Genomic DNA, 24,942 nt, shown 5'->3' with positions numbered 1-24,942 from the left:
TATTTGGCCACGATTAACATTACCTGGTTAGATTTTGTTTGCGTTAGCTTGAGTAGGCTTCTTTTCGTTCTCGATGGCAACTTATCCGGGGTTCACCAACCCAGGGATCCCCTCTGACGGGAACCCTGGTCATTTCACTCCTTTTGGAAATGTTGGTGCTCCTTATATGGCGACGTTGTCCCTCCCAGGGTTAGCTGTTGGGTTGCTGGTTTGGTTGTTCTCAACCTCTTTGGTCCCTTCCGTCTCACCGTCTAGTTAATCCGTCCCTCCACCTGAACAACATCATGTTGATTCTAAGGAGGATCTCTCCCCTTCCACGCCTACTTCTACGTCCTCATCTTCTACTTCGCCTGGTGAAAGTCTCGATTCAAGTAACCTGGTGGCTAAGAAGAAGAAGAAGAAGATGAAGAATAAGAAGGATCCCAAGGGAGAGGCTAGAAGTACAGCTCTTACTCCGAGTACACCTGAAGTTGGGCCACCTTCTGCTCCTCTGCGGAAGGTCAAATTTCCTTGTAGATTATGCAAGGGGGACCATCTTCTTCGTGATTGTCCTGGCATCCCCTGGGTCTTAGAAGTATGGTCTCGTGATCCGGCCCACCCCTCATCATCCACTGAGTCTCACGGTGATGTTCCCCTATCGACTCACAAAGGTAAGGAGAAAGGGAAGATTCGAATCCCTTGTAGACTTTGTGAAGGAAATCATCCCCTTCACCTTTGTCCACTCATGGATAAAGCCTCCGTTGTCTTGGAGAGTCTTAAAGCTCCTTCACCCCAACTTCCCCTTGGTTATCAACGTCTCTCTGTAGCCGCAGATCATTCCCTTGCTGACAAAGAGATTGATTCATATTCTTCTCTTGTCCAGCCTCCTCTTCCTGAACCTAGCTGTGCCCAGCCTGTTCCAAACCAACCATTGGTCAGAAAGAGTGTCGACTTGAGTTCACCACCCGTCGATCACTCTGTTTCAGACGAGCATCACGCCCATGTTCTTCTCGTCTCTTCAGATTCTCCTGAGTCCCGAAATGACTCTCCTAACCCAGCCGCTCCCGAAGGTTCTCCTTCGGTTCCTTTAGCACATGGGGGCAATTATGCGATTCCCCCACCAAGTAGTCTGGTCCCTTCCTTTGATTGGAATCGCTTGATCGTCGGTCGCCTTCCATCCCATATGCCTTTCCAGATCACAGTACATGCCTGTGCTAAGGCAGTACCTGGCACTGTTTTGGATGAAGGGGCGTCTGTTAGTCTTATTCCGTACACTACTTGGCAAGCTTTAGGTTCCCCGCAGCTTGGGCCAGTCACTCAGAATCTGTTGGCCTTCGACGGAGGAGCCTGTCCATCTCTTGGAGTTAACCCGAAGTTCCCTATTACTTTGGGAGGCAAAACTGTCTATATAGATGTCTTGGTTACCCTAGGAGTTTTAGACTTTAGTCTTCTCCTTGGTCGCGACTATGTTTATGCCATGGGGGCCCTCGTTTCTTCGCTTTTCCGTGTGGTTTTCTTTCCGCACGATGGAAGAATTGTGACTATCGATCAAGTGTCATTCGTTAGTCCCTCGATGCCTCCTGCGCCGTTGTCGTCCCCTCCTAGTTTTCATCCACCAGTTGCATCTACCCCACCATAGATCAACTACGTGGCCACCTATCCCATGCCTGGATCCAGTGATGCTGCCATCGTGCATAGTGTCCTGGGGGCATTGGGCCTTGACTTCCAAGATGTTTCCCTTCCACTAGGAGTGGCAATCTTGGAAGCCCCGACTTTCTATTCATTATGATGAAGTTCGGGTGGAGCATAGTTCCTTTCCGGTGTCAAGCTCCTTACAAAATGAAATTAGGTCTGCATGGAGCATAGTTCCTTTCCGGTGTCAAGCTCCTTAAAAAATGAAACTAGGTTGGTCGGAGCATAGTTCGCTTTCCTCTGTCAAGTTCCTTAAAAAATGAAATTGGGTTTGGTCAGAGCATAGTTCGCTTTCCTATGTCAAGCTCCTTAAAAAATGAAACTGGGTTTGGTCGGAGCATAGTTCCTTTCCTGTGTCAAGCTCCTTAAAAAATGAAACTAGATCTGGTCGAGGATAGTTTTGGTCTTGTGGCGACCTCGTTTAAAAACGAAACAACATGTCCCGAGCATAGTTCTTGATCTTGTGTCAAGCTCGTTAAAAAATGAAACAAAGAGTCCGGAGCACGGTTCCTTGTCTTGTGTCAAGCTCGTTAAAAAATGAAACAAGGAGTATGGAGCACAGTTCCTTGTCTTGTGTCAAGCTCGTTAAAAAATGAAACAAGGGTTATGAGGATAGTTCTTTTACTGTGTCAACCTCATTAAAAAATGAAACAACTCCCCTTTCCAAATCGAGTCTCTTGATTAAGATCTCGTAAAATCCCAGTCGAGTCTTCCCAAGATCTCGAAAGTGAACCTTCATTCCATCCACTTTGTTGAATGCAATGAAGCTTGGGGGGCATGTACCTCATTTTGCGTCATTATGCCTGGGGGCATGCGAACTCATAACAAGCATAGTTTTTTGTTTCAAGCTTGTGTAGACATGAAACCGAATCCAAGAAAATTTCTCCATGGTTCAAGCTTGTGTAAAAATGAACCCATACCCGATTTACATCTCGTGCTTGCCATTTTTATCCGCTGAATTCTGCTAGATGAGCCTTGGTTGTTTCATTCCATTGCCACCATCTCTTTGGCCGATCATATGCTTTCACTTGGTTGTTTTTCCTTTCCTGAGGAACCGCAGCGATGAGTGGTTTTCTTAGCCAGCCTCTTGACCATTACATGTTTTGAGTAGTTCCACCATTGCCGGAACCAGTTGCTACCCTTTATACCACTCGTTCCTCCAGGACGAGTCTCCTTTAAGCTCTTTTCTGACTCGTAAAATATGAAAAGATTGCCGAGTATTTTTCCCTTTTTGACTCTTTAAAGAGAATAAAAACGGAGGTCTGCTTTCAGCTCTTTTCTGACCGTTTAAAGATGAAAAGATCGCCGAGTTACCCCTCTTGACTCGTTAAACATAAATAAGAGTCAGTCGTCTTTAAACCCTTTTCCGACCGTGTAAAAACGAAAAGATCGTCGGACCCTTGTCGTTTCAGGTTCGTTAATGGTTACGAAACGACATGATGTTGATCGCTTTTTTACTTTTTCAGATCGATATCACTACTCATGAAAAGTACTCCTCAATCCTAATGGTCGGGCGGTTCTTTCGGGCATTGTTTTATACTTTTTCGGGCTCGGGAGACACAACTTTATGAAAAAGGACCCCCCTGGAGTTTACTTTTCTGCTGTCTTTTCAGACTCTCTAAACAGGAAAAGACGTTGAGTTCTTCCTTTGTTAGACTCGTTAAAACTTAATGACATCGGATTCCGTCGTAATGACACCCACAAGCATATGCTATCCCCGTCAAGCTTGTTAAAAATAGCTAGGGTACTCGCCAGAAATGGTGGGGAAAATGGATCCATAATCATTGTCGTGGTTGCAGTATGTCGCTCTTGAACATGGCACTAGTCTGCATTCGTGTCTGGGTGGGAACATCTCGTCTTGTTTCACATTAGCCTCCGTGGGTTTGGGTGATCCTATTTGACCTCTCATCTGCTCATTACCTTGTCACCATGACCTCTGCTCATTTGATGTCAAATACTGCCAAGTCCACTATCGTGCCACTGATATGTTCAAGAGAAGTTGACCTCTGCAGAATTACAACCTCCCTCTGATACCTCACATAATTCTGAATCACCACAACATCTTTCCTCTGTCTCGTGTCAATGATGTGGGAAACATTATGGCCCACCTTTGATCAAGGTCACTTCCTGTCAACTTCAGCTCATTATCCAGGAAGCTGATCTAGAGACTCCCTTCGGTGCCTTGGAGCTTGCATGCCTCAATGGCAGGTTCTTCATGTTCGACGAGAGGTTTTCATCATTGGCCTCCGATCGAATGATTCTACGGGTGTTCGATGCCAGCTCATTGATTCACATGCCGTAGATTGTAACTATAGTACCTTGAGGACCATTATCATTATTGGTGGTACCTCTCGCGTCTGTTAACAGTTTTCATTATTGACTGGTAATCAGGCAATGTTCATGCATGTTCGACTTCAACTCATGTATTCGCATGCTTGAACTTGTACTCTGTTCAGGTCGAGATGGAGCGGAAGACCCTGGATTTTGTCTATTGAGATCCAGGCTGCGATTTGTGGCCTATTATGATCATTACATGACTCATTCACTGGATGGCTGTGACCATGCCTGAGTCTATTTATCGATCCTCTCTGGATGGTTGCGTCCATACCTTGGATCTAAATCGTTATGTACTCTCTTATGGATGGCTACGCCCATACCACATACATCATGTACTTGAGATATCGGTTGTACTTCTTTGCGCAGGTTCTCCGGTGGCCGTGTTTTCAGTCACGCATGTTCTTGTAAAGAATTTCACCCCTCTCTCTCTCAGGTCTCATGCTTTAGGGGGCATCTGTTACACAACAATTTGTCACCGTTTGTCACCGTCCCTGTTACCCCTCACCCGCACACTGGAGGACTCATTCCGGGACCTGTGAGAAGTGACATGACCTGAAACAACTTGCATCATATTCCTCTAAGTATGAGCTTCATATGCCCTGAAGACATCTCCTGCAAAATACCCATGAAAACAGCTCTTTTTGCATTAGCGCGGGTCCACAGTTCACTTCCCCGCCAATGAGGGAAATCCTCTAAAAAGGGCGCGCCATTAGCGCTCTGTCTCAGAGTCGCACTCGCGCCAACCGAATTGAGTAAAGTTTTCAACCAACAAACTCCCGAAGATTCTCTTCAACCCATTCACCAACTGAATCTATGTTGAGCTAAGATGGTTTGGCTTCAAATCTCCATAGAAGGGAAAGTGGTTTGCCACCTTTCATGGAAGTTTCCAAGTGATAAAGCCAATCCCATGAATAATGTGGTTGATCCTATCTCTTTCTTCTCTATCTATAAAAGCTTGCCTCTATGCCTTGAGCAAGCTAGTCACAATAGTTACAATAGTTCTAGTCCCAGCATAGTGATAGAGAGTTTGAAGCTGTAAGAGCCTTCTTTTCACCCATAAGGCCAAATATAAGTAAGGAGATTCTTGTCACCCAAAGAGAGAGAGGCTTGTTCCTCATCCCAACAAGCTTTGCAAGACTTGTGTAGCTGACTACCCAGCCAAAGGAGGATTTGACGTCAGAACAATGGTTGTATTCTTCTTTGTTATTTATCAATAATAGATGACTATCATTATGGTTCCACTCTCATTGTCTTATGTTTGATGTTGAGTTATATCTTTTCTGACTGATATATAATTGCATCTACTAGATTTTATGCTTGTTTTCGTGTTGTTCTTTGCATGTGCAGGTGTCCAATCACGGAGATCGTGGGGATCGTGACCGGCCAAGGCAAAGGAATGAGGGCGACATCTCTTCTACGAACACTAGCGTTGGAATCCAAGTAGGTTCTCACCATCTACTTTGTATTTGCAATTAGGAACTTGCGTGATAGCATTGTGTGATTGTTGCTAGACCCGATCTGGGCTAGTAGGGATCGCCTCTGTCCGCAGAGGGGATTTACCTCCACAACACATGTGGTGCCCACATGGAACCCCATTTCACTGCCTTATTAGTCTCCTAATTGGTCCATGTCATATCTTTGTCTATATGGTGCCACCATGGCATGACTATGTGGCATGTTGCCTCACCACATCATGGCACCACTGAACCTGCCCCACGAAACCATCACACGAAATTTCACCTACTTTACACTTATCACAAGGTGAGGCTCCCAAGCATTAAATTAGAGGGCGAGATGGTAATTTTCTTGTCCTTTGCCAAATGAGAACCTTTGTCTCTTAGCCCTCACCCCTCGATGGTTTCCTTTTCCCTTGTCTTATGCTTGTCACCTTTGTACTAAGGCAAGACGAACTTTGTTTGCAATGCTTAATAGGAAGTCATTTTTCCATCTCGGCACATTAATCTCATCTTGACCTCCCTAACTCTATTTGGAAATGCTCAAGGCCCTAGGCTTGAGATGACGTCACCTTCTTTTCAACCCAAGACAATAATATTTGTTGTCATTTGTAGGAGGTATTTTTCTATCTCAAGGCTAAGGTCTCGACCCTTTCTTGCTACCTCTCCCATTCAACCACCAAGATGACATCAACATTGAGATGATGCAATTTTGACATCATCCTACCCTCCCGTACTCCTCCAGGAATGCCACATGTCATGTATTTTTTGCACACTTAACCCCACCAAAAATCCACTGGAACATGCAACATGGAGGCCCTCTTGGACACCATTTCATCATTATCTCCACATCGTCGAACACATGGTCTAGGTCCCACTAGGGTCTGGCCTTTGCGCAGACCCTAAAATTCCCATTGTTAAACAATTTAATGTTTCAAAGGTTTTACCATCCATGAGGCCCAAGACAACAATTTTTTATTTTTGCCTGATGGCCTTGTCCTCCACCCTAGCCTCCGTCACTTTCTTGAATTCTTGTGCACGTAATAAAAAAATCCTAGGGTCCTTTCCATCTGACAGTTGCAGTGATCTAAGGAAACTAATAACCCATATTAGAATAAGGATCCCCCCCCTTGTGACATCACTTTTGAGGTGGGGCTGATGCCCTCACTTGTGGTTCCAATCCTCTTTTCATGATATTTAAATCAACGATGCACACTCCTTCACATCAAATCGATGAAATGAGGGGGGGGGTGACTCACCCCCCATGAAGTATAGAGAGAAGGAGGGCCCCTTGTCAATGTTCCATCCTATCAAGGTTCTAATGTAGCCCTCAACCCGATATCTATATATATATATATATATATATATATATATATATATATATATATATATATATATATATATCTGTGTGTGTGTGTGTGTGTGTGTGTGTGTTGAGCACCCTTGATACTTAGTCATTCCACTACCCCTCATGAACATTTGTGCCACGCACTGGGGCTTACCTATGTGCATATATACAACTTGTGGCTTATCGTCAACATGACTATCCCTCCTAAACTTAGTAACACCCATTGTCAACACTTTGAGAATTCTCAGGCTATCTCACCTGCACTTGTGATATATATATAAAGGTACCTTTCCTAAGATTTACAATTATATACCAATGTCTAATTTTCAAGTCATTTCAAACAAGAATTTATTTATTAATATAGATTTACCCATCTCTTTTATATACAGGGTATTTAGATTGTTCTTAGGCTCATTTTCACACATAGATTTACATATCTCTCAGGATTGGAAATCAATGAGATTCAAGCTCATAAGGAAAATATAAGAATCAATCATTCCACTGAATTTACCCAAGAAATCAACATTACATAATATTATAGGAAATCATAGTCCTCGGTATTAACATAATCATTTAATCAACACAAAAAACATATACATAATATTCAAATGCAAAAGACATAAGTGAACACTTATCTTATGAAGAAGTCTAGCAACTGAGATTGGGACTTCAACTCTCCACCCAACTTTAGGTTGGCTTGTATTTCAGTATTTCTTGCAACTAATCACCCCTGATCCCGATTCAAAGCTTGAGGAGGTATTCTAGCCAAGAACTCTCAACCGTCAGTCACATATAGTGTTGGCTTAATGGGTCTTGACCCAGGTTTAGAGTTAATTGTGCCAAACAAAACCCTACACTACTGGTCCTTTCAGCATCAACCTGCGTAGCGTAAGATGAAGTCTCACCCGAAGCAGTATAAGGGGATATTGGAACCAACTTTCTGCATCCAGATATCAGTGTGATGTCTTTAATTGCACTATATATACCTCCACGTAGATCTATAAGCCCCTAGGGCTCGGTGCTGTAACTCCCTTTAAACAGCCTCTATACCTTCGTGAAGGTCTACGATAGGTCTTTGTGGACCCTTAACTGTTGAATCATCCACTTACGTGCATCATAAAATAACCCTAGATCTAAGCTTGCGTGGATCTACTTAAGTATTTAATAAACATAACATAATGTATTATAATCTTCATGAAAGTACTTAACATGCATTGCATACCATTATTAGAAATTATCCCATAGAGTCGCGCATTAGTGGATCAATATTTCATAAAGAAATTATTCAATCACAACATATATTAGAAACATAAATAACATAAATAAACAGATAAAACACATGGAATCTTCAACAGTCTTATTTATTGATCTTCAATATGGTATTACATACTCAAAACTGCCCTACGCACTCAGCTACAGAATCTACTCTAGGCCTCTATGCACTCAGCTGCAGAGCCTTTTTCCATCTATCTATATGCTCCTTACGTTCCCTTTTCCCTCTTTCAGACATAGACATGCCTTAGACTCTCGAAGGCACACCTATTTATAGATTTTTACATACATTCCCATGGTCCGCGGACCAAGGGTTGAACTCAAGACCAACTCAGATTTCACATAAACAATGGGCTAAAACCCCTTTGACTCCTAACTATCTACACACTCCGCATCCACAAATCATGGAGACTTTTCATCTTTTACCAAAATTTACATCAAAACTTGGGTTTTTTACCCCAAAACTGACCCAGGGGACCCCATCCCAACAGGCCCCCAACACAAATGTCATGACTTGCGCTCGAGTCACTCGGCTAGCACTGTGACCTTGATGTGAAGATCCCCCAGCTCCACCTACACGACTGGGACTTCGGCAGAGCTCTGTCGAGCTGCTTGCTTGACCTCTTCTACTAGTTCCTATATAGTTGGTCCTTCTGCGGCTAGCTTCATCATCTGTTGTGTTTGCTACAAGTGTGTCAGCTTTTCCTAAATGTTGGTTGTGACATGGTAAGATTCCTCTAACCAAGGTCCCAACCTGGCCTTAAGCACGACCTCCTTCCTCTGGGCTGCTTCTACCTGTGTGAGGAGTTTCTTCCCCTCCTGTAACTTGGCAAGGCACTGCGCTGGAGCAATTGAGTGTGCCATCGCCTAGAACTCATTGTACTGCTTATGTAGCTCGTGAACCTCTATATTCAATATTTGCAGTTTTGGGTATGCCAACAAATTCATTACCAATTCCATTTCCTGCTCAAATAAGGCTGAGAAGTCAGTGACTGCTGCATCCAAAGTGGTCATCCCTTCTTTGATGCCAACTCCAAGGTCCTCCTTGATCTCGGGTGGAGTCGTAGACTATAATTTAAGCTGTAGCTCCATTATTTTCATGTTGACTTCAAATTGAAATCGTCCAACTTCTACCTTTACCTCACGCACACCAGCAACTAACTTCCTGATATTGACCTCCAGTTGTGCATCCTCTGGAATGTGAAGCTCTGACACTGTTTTGCATGCCTCTACAACCGCGGCCTCCAACTTGGAGCTCTGTGGCTGTAGTGTTTCCTTTTCCTTTAAGGCCTGTGTCTTATCAGCAAACATTTGCTCGTTGTTCACCCTATATTCACTGAGTAAATTGAGATCGCGCTGCTCTCAAGCTCTCAATTCCTCTATCACCCCTACCTGTAGCACATGAAGAAGCTCATTGGAGAGCACTGCAATGTTCAGCCCAATGTTAGTAAGGGTACATAAGATGATGCAGTCATTGACCGACTCTGCGCGTAGGGACCCTTCTAGTAAAGCAACAGTTTGAAGGCCTAAGGTCATTATGAATTCCATAGCCTGACTCATCCCTAGTGCCTAGCTCACTTCTGTTGTGCTTGCTTGACCCACACCCACTTGTATCCTATTAGCCTAGATTTGCAGCTCAGGTAGATCCTTCCAGATGCTCCCCAGCATTTTCATATACTGCACCTCGAACTGTTGCAGCACTTCAGTTGTAGTGTCTTGTACTTTTTCGCCTATCTCATCGAGATCACTCTCCGTCAATACCATGGGATCACCCTATGAGTTATCTAATTTTCTCTTTTTCCAGGTACCTTCACATTGCCCCTATCTGCACTTCTTTAGTTGAAATGGGGTGTTCTATCCCTCATATCCTCTACCGCCCTGTTCAAACTATCCTTCCTCTTGAGTATAGGGCGAAAGGGATTTACCACTTCACTCTGACTCGTGTTGATCTTGCTCAGGCCACTCCTTAGTAGCGTGCTCCTTCTCCATCCCAACCTTTTCTACGACTTCCTTTTTCTGTTGCGTGTCCAAATTTTGTGTAGCTTGCTTGGCTACATCCTCTCTTTTCTTTGTTGTTTAGCTTTTCGTTCCCTTACTAGTTTCGACATCCAAGTCTAATGGGGCACGCCACTCTGCTGGCCATCGCTTGAGTACCTCCTGTATGTCTATATATAGGACCAAATATGGTAAATCATACCATTTATGTTGCGGGTCCTTCCGTGACTGAATCTAAACTTGGTGGAATTCAGCCTTGAACGCGACATAAGCTGACAACTGCTCGTACAAGGTCAGGAACAACCTTGGGCACTGGTTGATGGCCATACAGAGGCTTGATTCCATTAGAACCTAGGATATTTTGGTTTATGTGACCTGGCAGGGTCCTTTATGGCCCATAGGGAGGCAAACTACATGGCCTCCAGCAACCCTTCTTTCAACAGAGGAAACTAGCTATCCTCCAGCAGCTCCCAAGTGACCAACACAATGGAGAGCAACAACGAATCATAATGGAATGGCTTGGTTTCAACTTGGAAATCACGGCAATTCGCAAGGAATTCAAAGCACAAGTACCTTGACCAGTTGAACTACACACCCTTCATGTATTGTGCAGCTAGAGAAACCACAGGTGTTAGACCTTTGTCCACACAACACTTCCTCATTACCTTCCTAGGTAGGATTTATGTGGAAATTTGCACTGCGGAGTTGTCTATGGAAGTGACTGAGTATCCATGCGGCTTTTTCACGAGGGAAAGTTACTTCTTCATCTTGTCCACCAAACCCTTTTCTCCTGTCTTTTCGCCAAACTCCTTGGCCAGATTCAAACCCTCGTATGGCAGGTGCGTGATCTTGTGGATGAGCATGTCAGTGATGGGTATAGGCCCTCCTAGCCACAAGCACCCATCGTGCACCAGAGTAAGTAACTTTCATACACAGGTTGCGTTGATAGTGGTGTGGTGATAATGGGGCACCCACAATAGGTTCAATAGTCCTGAATTTTCCACTCCATGGATCCATTCCACCATCTCTAGCTCAGTGACAAATGATTTTGGGTAGTAGACACGGTTCATATAGTTGGCTGTTGCTAGGTGAGGGAACCTATCATGATCTACAAGGTCCCAATCTTCTATCTTCAGTAGGGGGATCCACGCAAGGCGCGAACCTTCGAAGGGAACCTGCTTCGACAACAAGGTCATAGAAATGAAAAATGTGTTTGAGTCTCGGTCCTTGGTGACCTTTTCCTTCCCCTTGCGCAGAGGGATATAGTCAGGTAACTTTGTAAGGGGTTCCATTTCCTCAGTGTCTATGTCCTTAGTGCCCTGTCCTTCCTCGGCCTCTAAATCAACAACCTACTTAGGCTGCTTGTCTTTCTTCTGTTTTTGAGTTGCAGAATGTTTCCTGAGTGATTCGCGCATTGGCACTGGCATCTTCTATTTATCCTTCTTCGATTTCTAGTTTTCTCTAATAAGGGTAGGCTTTGTCCTAGGTGACCTCGGCACCATAGGCACAAGAGCTGGAGCTTCCATACTCACTACCTCTAGAGCAGCTCCTTCAAACGCGACATCGCCACCCATGCTGACAGTCTCCATAGGGCTTGGTCCTAGCATGGTTTCAAGGATGAATTTCTTATTCAACTCTGGTAACTAAGGAAATGCAGGGCTCACAACCAAATCCTCAAAATACTTGTGGTTCATGAACAATAGACAGCACAACTCAAAAACTCTAGGGGTGCAAAGTGTTCTCTATTGGGCTAGCATGGGTAATTTATAAGGGTTTTTGAATTCAAATCCAACGGTTCCCCCCAAAATTTGATCATTCATGTTGTTTTGGCGATAGATCTTCAAATATTTTTGCCTTAAATGCTGCTAACCCACTCCTCTTAAACGTCTTCTAGTTGTAAAATCATGAACAGTGACTCCATTGGTCACTTTCCTGTTGTGCTGCACGGTACCTCCCTCGATAGCATAGTTACCTGCGTGCAACTTCTTATACTACAACTTCACCATTTTCCACACAACCCTCCTGTCTTGTAGTCCTCCAACCCTGGTAGTGTAGTTTATAGACCTGTGCTTCCTTACAACTGCCTGAAGCACTAAGACTGTCCTGCCACCATATAGTCATTGTGTCAAGTCCCATGTATATGTATTCAACTGACTTCCATTCACCCTTCCTAGAAAAGGTTCTCCATTCAACATTGTGAGTTGAACTGCGCGTCCATCTGTAATTTCTTTAATAATATATGGGCCCAGCCAGTGCATCTGAAATTACCCCGGAAAATTAGTGAACTTACTCTCATATAAAAATACCAGATCATTTACCTTGAACATGCCAAGCTTGATGTGTCGATCATGCCATGCCTTTTCACATTCTTTCTATACTTGCTAATCGAATCCAGCCAAGAATCAATCTCCATCAGCTGCGCGATTCATTCCTCCAAGGCTTCGTGATCTACCATACCTATGAAAGTTGCAATGCATAGGCTATACCCTGTTAGTTGTTTACATGTAGTCTTGTACACCCATAGCACTGCAAGTACGCACACATCCCAGTCGTTCCGCTGTGCATTGCAAATCTTTGTTGGCGCGTTCTCCAAAATCTTATAAAAAGCCTCAACTGTTCCATTAGCCTGAGGATGATATGATGTGCTCTTCTGATGATAGACTTGGAACTCCTCTATCAACATGCTAATTGTATCATTTAGGAAGTGCGTACCCCGATCACTCATCAACATTTTTCGGCAGCCAAATCTGCTTAACACATATTCAAACAAAAACCTTGCTATTGTAGCCCCTACGCTTCTGCCCATTTGGTTAGATACTCCATCGTGGTGATGATATAGCGTGCACCTGTCTTCTTCCCTGCGGGCTAAATTAGCCCAATGAAATCAACTACCCATTTTTCAAATGGCTGCAACGATACTTGAGGATTAAGTGGAAAGTTGTCCCTCTGCAATGGTATGCCCGTTCGTTGACATGCATCGCATGCCCTACGATATGCTTTAGAATCTTTATGCAAAGTAGGCCACCATAAACCTTCACGTAAAATCTTTTCTGTCATCGTCTTTCTTGCATAATGTCCTTCCGTATCCCCTCCATGAGCTTCAGCGAGGATGCTAGTCTGCTCAAAATATGGCACATATCGCCGTAATATCTCATCTGCACCCATATTATACAAATGTCTTGCAATCACTGAGAAATCTACTGTGTGCACTACTAGTTCCTTATTTTGTTGACTTCTATACCCGTCTGGTGCTATCCCTCTAGTCAAAAAGTGAATAATATCTCCAAAGTGGTTATTTGTTACGTGCACCGTGAAGAGCTGCACATCGGGCAAACCTTCCTCCAAATTAGTAGGCTCCTCTCCTATTTTGATTCATGATAGATGGTTAGGTCCCGCATTCAACCTACCAGCTTCATAATCACCTCAAAGTCATACTCCTAGAATAAAAGCAACCATCAACAAATTTCCCCCCCCAACACAGGCTTATTGACTAATTTTTTCAAGGTAGAATGATTTGTGTACATTCCAAAATTCCCCCCCCCCAACAGATAGTGCCCGAATTTTTTAAGCACGTACACCATAGCCAATCCTTGACGCTCGGTTGTTGAGTAGTTCTTCTCGACCTTCAATAATTTCTTGCTCACAAAGGCTATAGGGTGGTCCATTTCTCCTTCACCGGGTTGTGTTAGCACTGCACCCAACGCAATGCATGAGGCATCAACATGTACATGGAATTCCTTCTTCCAATCTGAGAAGACCAAGATCGACGTGTTGACCATCTTTTCTTTTAATACATCCAGATTACGCTGACATTATTCATCCCAACAGAATGTAGCTTCCTTTCTCAACAGGTTCTCCATAGGTGCGATGATCTGAGCATAAGCCTTGATGAACTTTCTGTAATATCCTGTATGTCCTAATGTCGTGTGCAACTTCTTAACACTCCTTGGGGCCTCCAAATTCACTATCACTATGATCTTGGTAGGGTCTAGCATCATCCCTTTCTTGCACACCACATGACCCAGTAAAATCCCAAAGGGGACACATAATAAACACTTCTTCAGGTTTAGTGTGATCCGATATCTTCAGCATGTATCCAACATTAATCGTAGACTTGCTACATCTCGCTTTACTAAACCGAACATTGTCCAATCCTCAAAGTACACCTCCTAGAATTTGTGAATCAACTCCTTAAACGTCACGATGACTACACGAGAGAATATCGTATGCACATTCTTAAGCGCAAACGGCATCACGATATACTAGAAACAACCCCATTCTGTCATTAAGGTTTTTTTACTCCTGTCTTATGGGTCGATCTTAATCTGATGGTACCCCGAAAGGCCATTAGTGAATGAGTAGGCTTCTTGCCCTCCAATGTTGTCTAATACTTCGTCTATAAACGACGACGAGAATGAGTCATGGACACAAGAATCATTAAGCTTCCTTAAATATACACAAACTTGTATTTCACCCTTATGTTTCTTCTCTTGAACCACCATCAGGCTCACCCAATCTGATTCTTCCACCGGTTCTATGATGCCTACTTCCAACATCTAATCCAACTCTAGGTGAACCTTTTCCTTGTATTTGGGATTAATGAAATATAGTATTTGCTTAATAGGCTTTGCGTCTGACTTTAAAGTAATATTCATAACAATCAATTCGCCTATTATTCCCTTCAAGTTTGAAAACTTGGTAGGAAAAAGATCCTGGTACTCGCGGAATAACTCAACAGCTTTATTCACTGTGGCATCATCCCAATAATCCCCAATCTTTGTAAACTTTGGCTCTACTTCAGTACCAATGTTCACTTGCTTAGTTTTCAATGGCATGGTGATGTCCATGTTTTTTATTTGTAGGCCCTCGACTTTGCGATGCACTTTGACCTTGAGAATATTAATATTTCTTGGATCTTCATCCTCTTTCTCATCGATCACATTATAACATTCTAGTGCCTGGTGCAGTTGGGTGCTCTAATCTGGTTGAACCCATTCCAACGGTTCCTATGGGATGCTAAAGATCGCTGCCTTAATCTCATGCAGAGCATCATCAATGCTCTCTAACCCATGTTTAAAACTGAAGGTCATTAAGAATCCTTCCCTTAATATATCCCACTCTGTGGTGCCATGGCGGAGCTCTATTTCCAGATACCAATTCATAGGAATTGTATCCAAAGTATGACAGAATAAGTGCACCCACTCCAGCTATGGCTCCGTTCCATAAACTTTAGTCCACTTTGCTAGATGATCATGTAGATCATTTCTCTCATCATATTTTTCAGTGAGTCGAACTTTAGGATGACCAAATCGCAACCTCATTATCCTTATGTATTCCCACCATTCATCAAAGCTATCCTTGTGCGTACCCCACCATCGGGCGGGCATAGTGTACAATGCCAAATCTAATGCTTGGAAGCGATGATCCTCAGGGACTTCTCGTTCAAAGGCATCCAAAAACTTATCTACGTCAATTAAACCATCATAATAGGGTAAATCCGTTACCTTTGATGACACACAGTGCAATGATTTAGTCATGATGTTGCACCAGAGCATAAACACTTCATGCAGCCTATTCTATGAGTGCTCCAACTCTTCGTCTGAATCCGAGGTACAGGAACTTTCCCAGTCCCATGCAATCTGTCCATCTGTTATTGGATTAATCCAGTCTTGATCTCGCGTTGTTATTTTGTAGATCTGATCCAAGTCATCGTCATTTTCTTCATAGTCGCAGACCGGTTCAGTATAGCGCAATCTTTTCGCAGGGTCCAACAGTACTACAACTCGAAGATATTTTCTTTCAAACGACATTGTCCTCTTCTTCAAGTTGATGATTTCGTTCATATCAATGGCCCAGTTAATTCTGATGAGCGCAGGATATGGATTACTGTCATCAACGATCTCTATTACTTCAAAATCAGCTAGCACGCTCGCACCTTCGATATCCACTGTTATTCCATGTAATCATCCCATAGAGATGATCTTCTATTGGTTTTCCATTCTAAGTTGGATCGGAGACCATTGCAGCACAGGTCTCCCCATTCTCTCCTAGGTTTGTTTAGGGAAAATGTTCATGTTAGACCCTAGATCCAGAATGACATGGTCCATCTCATATTCGCCTATCTACACAATGAGCCTCATCTCGCACCCTGTTCTCACATTATGTTTGCCAATTTTTCTTACCATGCGGTGTCCATCAGGGGTGTTTTCTTTGCCAACACATTTTTTTATTAACTCCTTTAGCCCCTTCACAGCTTTGCTATCACGCAACAGTTTCATGTAGGTCTCCAAGAACATAGTAAGGATAGAGGGATCGACCTTTGTAGGCACGTTGGTCTCTTGGACTTTGTTTTGGCTCCCTGAGGTGGAGGCTTCATTGAAGCTTTTCTTGGCTTCCATAAATGTTTCCTTCGCGCGCTCTAGAACAAAACCAATCTCCGTTTCTGGGGCCTTGCGGACCCATCCATCTTCTTCAGGTTGTTTTCCCTTATCATCACTAGTCGTTTTTCTGCTTCTTAGCACTATATTCACATTCGGATCCTCTTTCCGGGGCTCAGCCCTCATCATATGTAAGTTTTGTGTAGGTTTTTGAGGCTGCACCTTTTTCTCTTGCACCTTAGCTATTAACACAGGGCATTCTTCTATAGTGTGGTCAAACTGGCTACAGTATTGACATGATGGGCATGTATGATTCTGACACTCCCGTGCGTAGTCCTCCTCCTTCACGGCCTCATCCTCTTCCCTGATATCCTTTGCGCGCTCCCCCGACACCCTAATCTGGAGGCCAAGATTCTATTTGCATTCGATAGGTAGGTGTTCTTTCCATCATCAGTTCATACCTATGATAGTGGCACTCATCATGATCCACTAATTTGCAGAAGTCGTAGAACAACTGTTGTGGTGTCTGAACGAACTTTTTAAGCAAATGACTATTTCTCGTTACGTGTTTTTCGGCTACCTGGAAAATTCTATACCATAGCACAGTCCCCATGCTCAGTCCTGTTAGGGCTTCTGGTCTTAAGGGATTCACTCTCCCTCCTGTGATATAGTTCACAAATATGGGATAATGGTCTTTATCATGCCCCTAACTCTTACATTTCAAACACCTGACTTCTTCGTGCACCTTTGGCTTAGCCTCCTTATCCTTCTTCAAGCTCTACAATTCTAAGCATAGGCTCTGTAACTAAGAATGTATTTGTTGTACCCTAAGGGTCACATCCTGCATAGGAATTGCATGTAGCCTCATCACGATTTCTAGGGCTTCTGCCTGAGTCGCTATCCTCTGCTGTGATAGAGCAATCCTCAAGTGGGGCAGAAGCGAGGCTATAAACCACTCGCGATGCTGACCATCTGTAAGCTACATATTAGCTTTGTGGATCACACATTTTAGCCTTTGGTTTAGTTCCCAAGGCGTCTCATCAACCCTCATCGTGATCTCCTTAAACTCGACTATTGACTGTGAGTCAGACTTAGGCTTACTAAACTCTTTGTTTAAAACAACCTTGGTTTCTGCTAGGGTTGCCACTGGATGATCAGAGCAATACTTAATATACCACGTCAAGGCGCGATCCTACAGAGTAGTAACTAATTGTGCTTTCTTTATGTTGTCATTAGTAATCTGCTGCATTGTCCATACAAAATTCGCAACAAACCAAAATTTATCATTATCTTCACTCTCTATACCTTTGAAAATTGGCAATTTCATTGTGTGAGACATGTTGAATGGAAGTGGTGGTGGTGGATGTGTGGGTGAAGGTGTATGCAGTGGAGGTGGAGGTGGGGGTGGAGTGGATGGCTAATGTGTTCGCAGAAAACCCTGTCTTATCAACTGAACAACACTCCATGGTGAAGCCTATATTGCTCCCTCCTCATCACTCAAGGGAGGTCCAATCAATAGACTATATTCAGGACCTGATTTCTCTCGATCCCTAAAGAGCTTTCCACTTCTCGTAGCTCCAAACATCAAGGAAATGGCATAACCCATTTCTCACACAAGAGCATATTAATCCAAGTATTCAAAGACCTCAGATACTTACCTCACGGTCCCTCGAAGAAGCGTTGCTCTGCTTCATTGTATCTGATTAATGTATCAACTGTGAATTCTATAACAAATCCTCCTATAACTCGATCAATCCAGTGGTCGAGAGTGCGCATGATCTTGTCTTCAAAGGCCTTTAATCGTCACACCAGTTTAGGAGTCCACACTATTGGACCATCAAGCTTCCACCTCCCTTGGTTGTTTGCCAACTTAGCTATCCACACGTATAATTCGATCGGGAAGGTACAGAAGAAAATTTCATGTATTTCTATATAAAAATATCTATCTAACCACTAATCCTTTGAAAAGCACGGATTCCTGTTCTCTTGCACTGCGAATTCGTGAATCTTTCTATCCAACCACTTCTCAATTTCCTTCCTGGTCAAATTCTAGTGATGCGACACCACACATATTCTTAAGCAGATCCTGGTCCTGGCAAAAGAACCATTTGTTAGCTTAGTGGGTCCTGACCCAGGTTCAGATTTAATTGTGCCAAAAAAAACCCTACACTATTGGCCCTTTCAGTATCAACCCGCGTAGTGCAGGCTGAAGTCTAACCCGAAGTATTATGGGGTGATGTTGAATCCAAGTTTCTGCATCTAGAGATCAATGTGATGTATTTAATTTCCCTAGATCTGCCTTCACGCTGATCTATAAGCCCCTAGGGCTCGGTATTGCAACTCCCTTTAAACGGCCTCTAGACCTTCACGAAGGTCTACGATAGGTCTTTGCGGACCCTTAACAGCTGAATCATCTACTTACACACATCATAAAATAACCCTAGATCTAATCTCGCACGGATCTACTTAAGTATTTAATAAACATAACAAAATGTATTATAATCTTCGTGAAAGTACTTAACATGCATTGCGTACCATTATTAAAACTTATCCCATAGAGTCGTGCATCAGTGGATCAATATTTCAAAAAGACATTATTCAATCATGACATATATCGCAAACATAAATAACATAAATAAACAGATGAAACACAGGGATTCTTCAACAGTCTTCTTTATTGATCTTCAATATGGTATTACAGACTCAAAATTGCCCTGCGCAATCAGCGGCAGGGGTCCACGCACTTAGCTACAGACTCTACTCTAGGCCTCCGCACACTTAGCTGCGGAACCTTTTTCCATCTATCTATATGCTCCTTACTTGCCCTTTTCCCTCTTTCAGACATAGACATGCCTTAGACTCTCTAATACAAACCTATTTATATCCTTTTACATACAATCCCATGGTCCGCGGACCAAGCGTGGAACTCAAGACCAACTCAACATTCACATAAACAAGGGGCTAAAACCCCTTTGACTCCTAACTATCTAAGCGCTCCAGGTCCACAAATCATGGAGAGTTTTCATCTTTTACCAAAATTTACATCAAAACTTGGGTTTTTAACCCCAAAACTAACCCAAGGAACCCCATCCCAACATATAGTGAACAAAGGCCATTTTCTCAGTTCTTCTCAATTTTTCTCGACTATTACACCACATAGGTCATTAATCCAATCAACATCAATGCAAGTGTTCTCACATAACACAAAGAGTCTCAATTCAGTTTTGGATAGATATTTATAAATAATAAGGGAGACTTATCAGTTGTGTTACTACTATAAGGGTGATAACACACTTTCCCAGTGACCTCTCAGTGGTGTTACACCTATGTTCTTAGCCTCAACCTACACTAGGTGTTATCAGCTAAACTAGTCTTGGAGTGCCTCATCCTGCTAACAATTCTCAACAAGCTAGTTCCTAGTGTTTTTATTAGCCTTGGAAGCAAGCCACTACTCTGTGATTTTTAACCAATAATCCCTCTTGGGTTTCTCAGCTAGGATACCACTAAAGAAATATCTTCCCTCTAAACTCTCCCTCCATTCTTCCCCTCTTTTGTGTCTTCTCACACCACTGCAACCACCCACTTCTCGACATGAATGAACATTTTTCTCTTCCCACCTCCATTACCACCATTGTAATTGAATGGTCATGGTGTGGTTGTGTGTCCTGGCATAGCCACGGATTTTGTTTTTCATTGCAAGTGGTCATGGGGCTGATATCATGCCATCTTCCCACGCCACTCTCTTCTAGTGTTGTCTACTCCTTCATTTATTTTTTTATGTCCCTTTTGCTAAACTAAACTTATATAATATTAAAAATATATTTTCAAAATTAAATTAGAGCATAACATTCTTATAATTAATACGTTTCCATTATTAAATTTTGAGTAATGAAAAAAAAGTACTTTTGATCTTATTTTTAAATAATATATATAAAGTGATGTTTTCCATTTCAAATTTCATGACAGATATTATTTTTTATTTCCTATATAATATAAGTAATACTTAGCATTCAAAGTAATACACATTTAGAAAGTTCAACCCAACCCAGGGATCACTACAATAAAAGTCAAATCATCACGATAAATGAAATATATGAAGTGATGTTTTCCATTTCAAATTCCATGACAGATATTATTTTTTATTTCTTATATTATAAATAATAGTTAGCATTAAAAGTAATACAGAAATTTCAATCCAATTTAGGTATTATTATTATTATTATTATTATTATTATTAGTAGTAGTAGTAGTAGTAGTAGTAGTAGTTTAGAGTTAGATCTTTTTATTCTTCATCTCTTGAATAAAAGTCTTAATATTAAATTATTATTATTATTATTATAGTTATTATTTCATCCGTATTCTATAAATAATTAATTATTTTACATTTTCTTTTGGTTAATATAATTTAATTAATAAATCTAGTTAGTTTATAACCTTGATCTTAAATAAAAAAATATTCAATAAATAATTATCATACTTTATTTATTATTATAATTATCATACTTTTATTTATTATTATATTATATTATTTCTTTCTCATCTTTAATTTTAAAAAATAAATAATAAATAAATAAGTAAATAGATTTAACAATATAATTGATTTTTTAACAACCTTCCTAATGGGTAGTTTATAATTGCTATTTCTTAATGGCTAATTTTGGGTATGGATGCTTCTTTGCTATGTAAGTATTTTGGAAGATTGATTTTTTCACCTTTATCCCGAGAATGAACCACATGAGTTGGTTCAAATGCTGACCAAATCTTAAGAATATGATTAATCATAAAAACAATGTTATTATCAATATAAATCACAAAAGTCTAAAATCTAACAATAATTATATTATTTTCCAAAAATTTATTTTCAAAATAATACTTTGATTTTTAATCAACCTACACTTAATTCCAAATCAATCCAATTATAAATTACGACATATATAATAACAATCCAAAAACAACTAATTCCAAATCAATCTAAATCCATCCAAATAAAGGCAATTATGAATTATGACATCCATAATAATAATAATAGTAATCGGCGTAAAGTTTTGATTAAAATAACACTTTTACGGGCTCAACCTTTCGAATCCGACATAGATCATAGATGCGGGATTCAATTTTACTCAAAATGAGGCCTTGACCATCATTCAACCAAAGTAGAGTTTTCATTAAAATAACACTTGTGTGGGCTCAACCTTATATTCTTGACGGCTATTCAATTCTACTCAGGTTGAGGCCTTAACCATGTGTGTGATGTACATTGATGATAAGGATTCAACTAAAGTGAAATGTTTATGAGAGTAATACTCATTCGGGCTCAACTTTTAGGGTCAAAGGTAGAGTATGGACGGTGACTAAAACTCTACTCAGGTTAAGGCCTTAACAATGTGTGTGAGTTGTACATTGATGATGTCTGTTGGAGTCACGATTGTCGTTACACCAAAACCTGCAGGTGTTAGTAAACAAACACATCGCTAGATTAAGCGCATACCACGAAACACACGGGTAGTGTTGACCTTATACACCAGACACATCGCTAGATTTAAGCACATGCCACGAAACACACATGGAGCGTTGACCTTCTACACCACCATTAATGAGGATCCCCCCCCCAATGCGAGCCTAGTGTGTTTCAAACTCGAGACCTATGGCTCTGATACCACTTGTTGGAGTCACAATTGCCATTACACCAAAACCTGCAGGTGTTAGTAAACAGATACATCGTTAGATTTAAGCACATGCCATGAAACACACAGGAAGCATTGAACTTCTACTCCACTATTAACGGGGAGCCAACAATGTCGACAAAACTATTCACACGAATAATACTTTCATTCCAGCTCAACCTTTAGGGTCGACCCCCAAAATTTACGCGAATAATACTTTCTTTCCGGCTCAACCTTGGGTCGCAGACTAAACTTTACTCAGGTTAAGGCCTTAACCATGTGTGTGTTGTACATTGAAGACAAGGGTTCCACCCTAGTAATATTTTCGTGAAAATAACACTTTGAACATTTAGGATCCAACGTAGAGTATGGACGGTGACTTAGAATACTTGTGCTACCTTAACCATGATTCAGAATACTTATGCTACTACTCAACCTTTAGAGTCCAATTTACAGTATAACGGAAACTCAAGTAGAATCAAGGCTACAAAAGGTATTGTCACGAACAAGCAATTATTTGTTTTTCGTTTTATATAGATTGTACTATACCCAAATTATTATTTGTTTTGGTTTCATATATATTATTATTTTTTATTATTTTATTTTGACAATTAAGGCTATGAAGACATACATACTCTATCCTTTTGTGGTTTTTAACCTATGACCTCTTAGAAGGGATGTTATGAAACCAACTCAAGAAAAGATAGAAAACATAGATCAACGCTTTAGAATTCAGCCTCTTTGAGGGGGCAACCTCCTTTACATTACATAAATGAACAATTCTTGGATGATACAAATGAAAAGACCTCCTTTCTATATATAGGAGTCTAAGGGGTCATAACATAATCAGAGCCGACATAACAATAATAATGTAAGGGCACAATAATAACAATGGTGGGCTTCTATGTGGCACAATAGTAACAATATGGGCACTACATGGGTACATCAATATAATAAGTGGGTTGTACTAATAACAATAAGGGGTTACACTAGTAGTATAGGGGCCCAACATGTCCCTCTCCTTCAAAAAGCGTTGTCCTCAACGCTTGAGTAGTTCTTGATGCTTCTGTATAAAATTCTTGTCCTCCCATGTGGAATCTTTAGCGGGTAAGTTCTTCCACTTGATGAGATACTCTAAAATTGATTGATTTTGTAGCTGTCGGGTTCTTGTTTCTGTGACTGCTCCAGGTTCCAATATGATTTTTCCTTCCTCTTCAATTTCTGGAAATATTGTTTGAATTGTGATCTTTTGCAACTTTTGAATAAGTGGCCATACTTCTTCATCCTTCTTCCATTCATTCTTTGCTTCGTTTATCCAATGTGGTTGGATAATAGAAATAGTACAAAACAATGCTTCCACATCCTCATCCTTGAAGAGTCTTCCCATTCGGTAAGGTCGCCATTTTTTAAGTACATGTAGTATTGCCAACATTTCCTTCTCATAAATAGCTTGCTTGAGATGTAGCAGTAAAAATACCCAATCACTTACATCAAAAAAAATTTCACTACGATGTTGATCTACCTGTTGTTTCGTTTGATTTTTCACCGAAGTGGCGTTATCCTTTAAAAATTGGAGAACTTGTTGTTGATGCTCGATGTGATCTTTCTCTGCTTGAACCTTTTTCTTCTTGATATGTCCTTCTATCTCTAGAGTTTGAGGAGTGGTAATTTCTTCCAATCCTTTACAAGATATGGTCAGATTCATTTCTTGATGCTCGATGTGATCTTTCACTTCTTGAACATTTTTCTTCTTGATATGTCCTTCTATCTTGATAGTTTGAGGAGTGGTAATTTCGACCAATGAATTACAAGATATGGCTGGATTAATTTCTTCTTTATCAATGTGATCTTTCACTTCTTGCACCTTTTTCTTCTTGATATGTCCTTCTATCTTGAGAGTTTGAGGAGTGGTAATTCTTGCCAATGCTTTACAGGATATGGTTTGATTCGTTTCTTCTTTCTCTGGGGTGGGGTCCTGGCGTATATCCTCTTCTTTTGATGTTTATTGATCCTTTTCTTCCTCCTCTTCATATTCTATGTAAAATAATTTCTTCTCAGCACACTTATGACCTTTAGTGCATTTGCTATCACAATTGTAACAAAGCCCTTTTTCTCTTTTTTTTTCCAATTGTTGTGGTGTAAGCCTTGTAGGTTGTTGAAGGCTGGGAGAAACAACACTTCCATCTTTATAGTTGTGAGGGGTATGCTTCCTGGTTTCCATAATTTTGCTTTCCACTATGTCACAAAGCCCTTTTACTCTTTCCAATTGTTGTGGTGTTGCTCTAAAGAAGGTGTTGCTCTTTGTATCCTCATAATGTGCTATCATTTCCTCTGTGAAAATTGACCACGTAACAAGTTGTTTACGAGAACAAAGCCCTTCATACCATAAAAATTGATCTGGTTCTAAATATGAAGATGCAATACATACCTTTTGTAACTGTGGTACACCATGTAGATCAAAATATTGCTCCATCTGAAGTATCCAATTTACCGAATCCTTGCCATCAAACTTCCTCATCTTGCTTTTTCTTGATTTTAGGAGCTCGATTTTGAAATGACTGTAAATCTATACTTTTGGACCTTTAAGTTCTAAAATTTTGACCTGTAGTAGCCCTCTGTGTCCTCTTTCCAATGCCACCAGTCTGATCCAAATTGGATTCTACAAGAAAGAGTTACGCACAATCTCCCAAGATGACCTGATTATAGACCTTTCCAGAGGAGTGAACTTGTATGAAGTGCCACGTGTCCCTGTTTTGACCTTTGGCTCTTAAAAATATATACCTACAGTCCATCCTATTTCTGTACCTTCTTACAAAATTTCATTC

This window comes from Pinus tabuliformis, chromosome 7 (assembly GCF_031772625.1).
Source record: "Pinus tabuliformis cultivar Carrire ecotype Pingquan chromosome 7, CPIR1, whole genome shotgun sequence".
Taxonomy (NCBI): Eukaryota; Viridiplantae; Streptophyta; class Pinopsida; order Pinales; family Pinaceae; genus Pinus; species Pinus tabuliformis.
The sequence above is the reverse complement of the archived record's forward strand: the minus strand, read 5'-3'. Positions refer to the sequence as shown.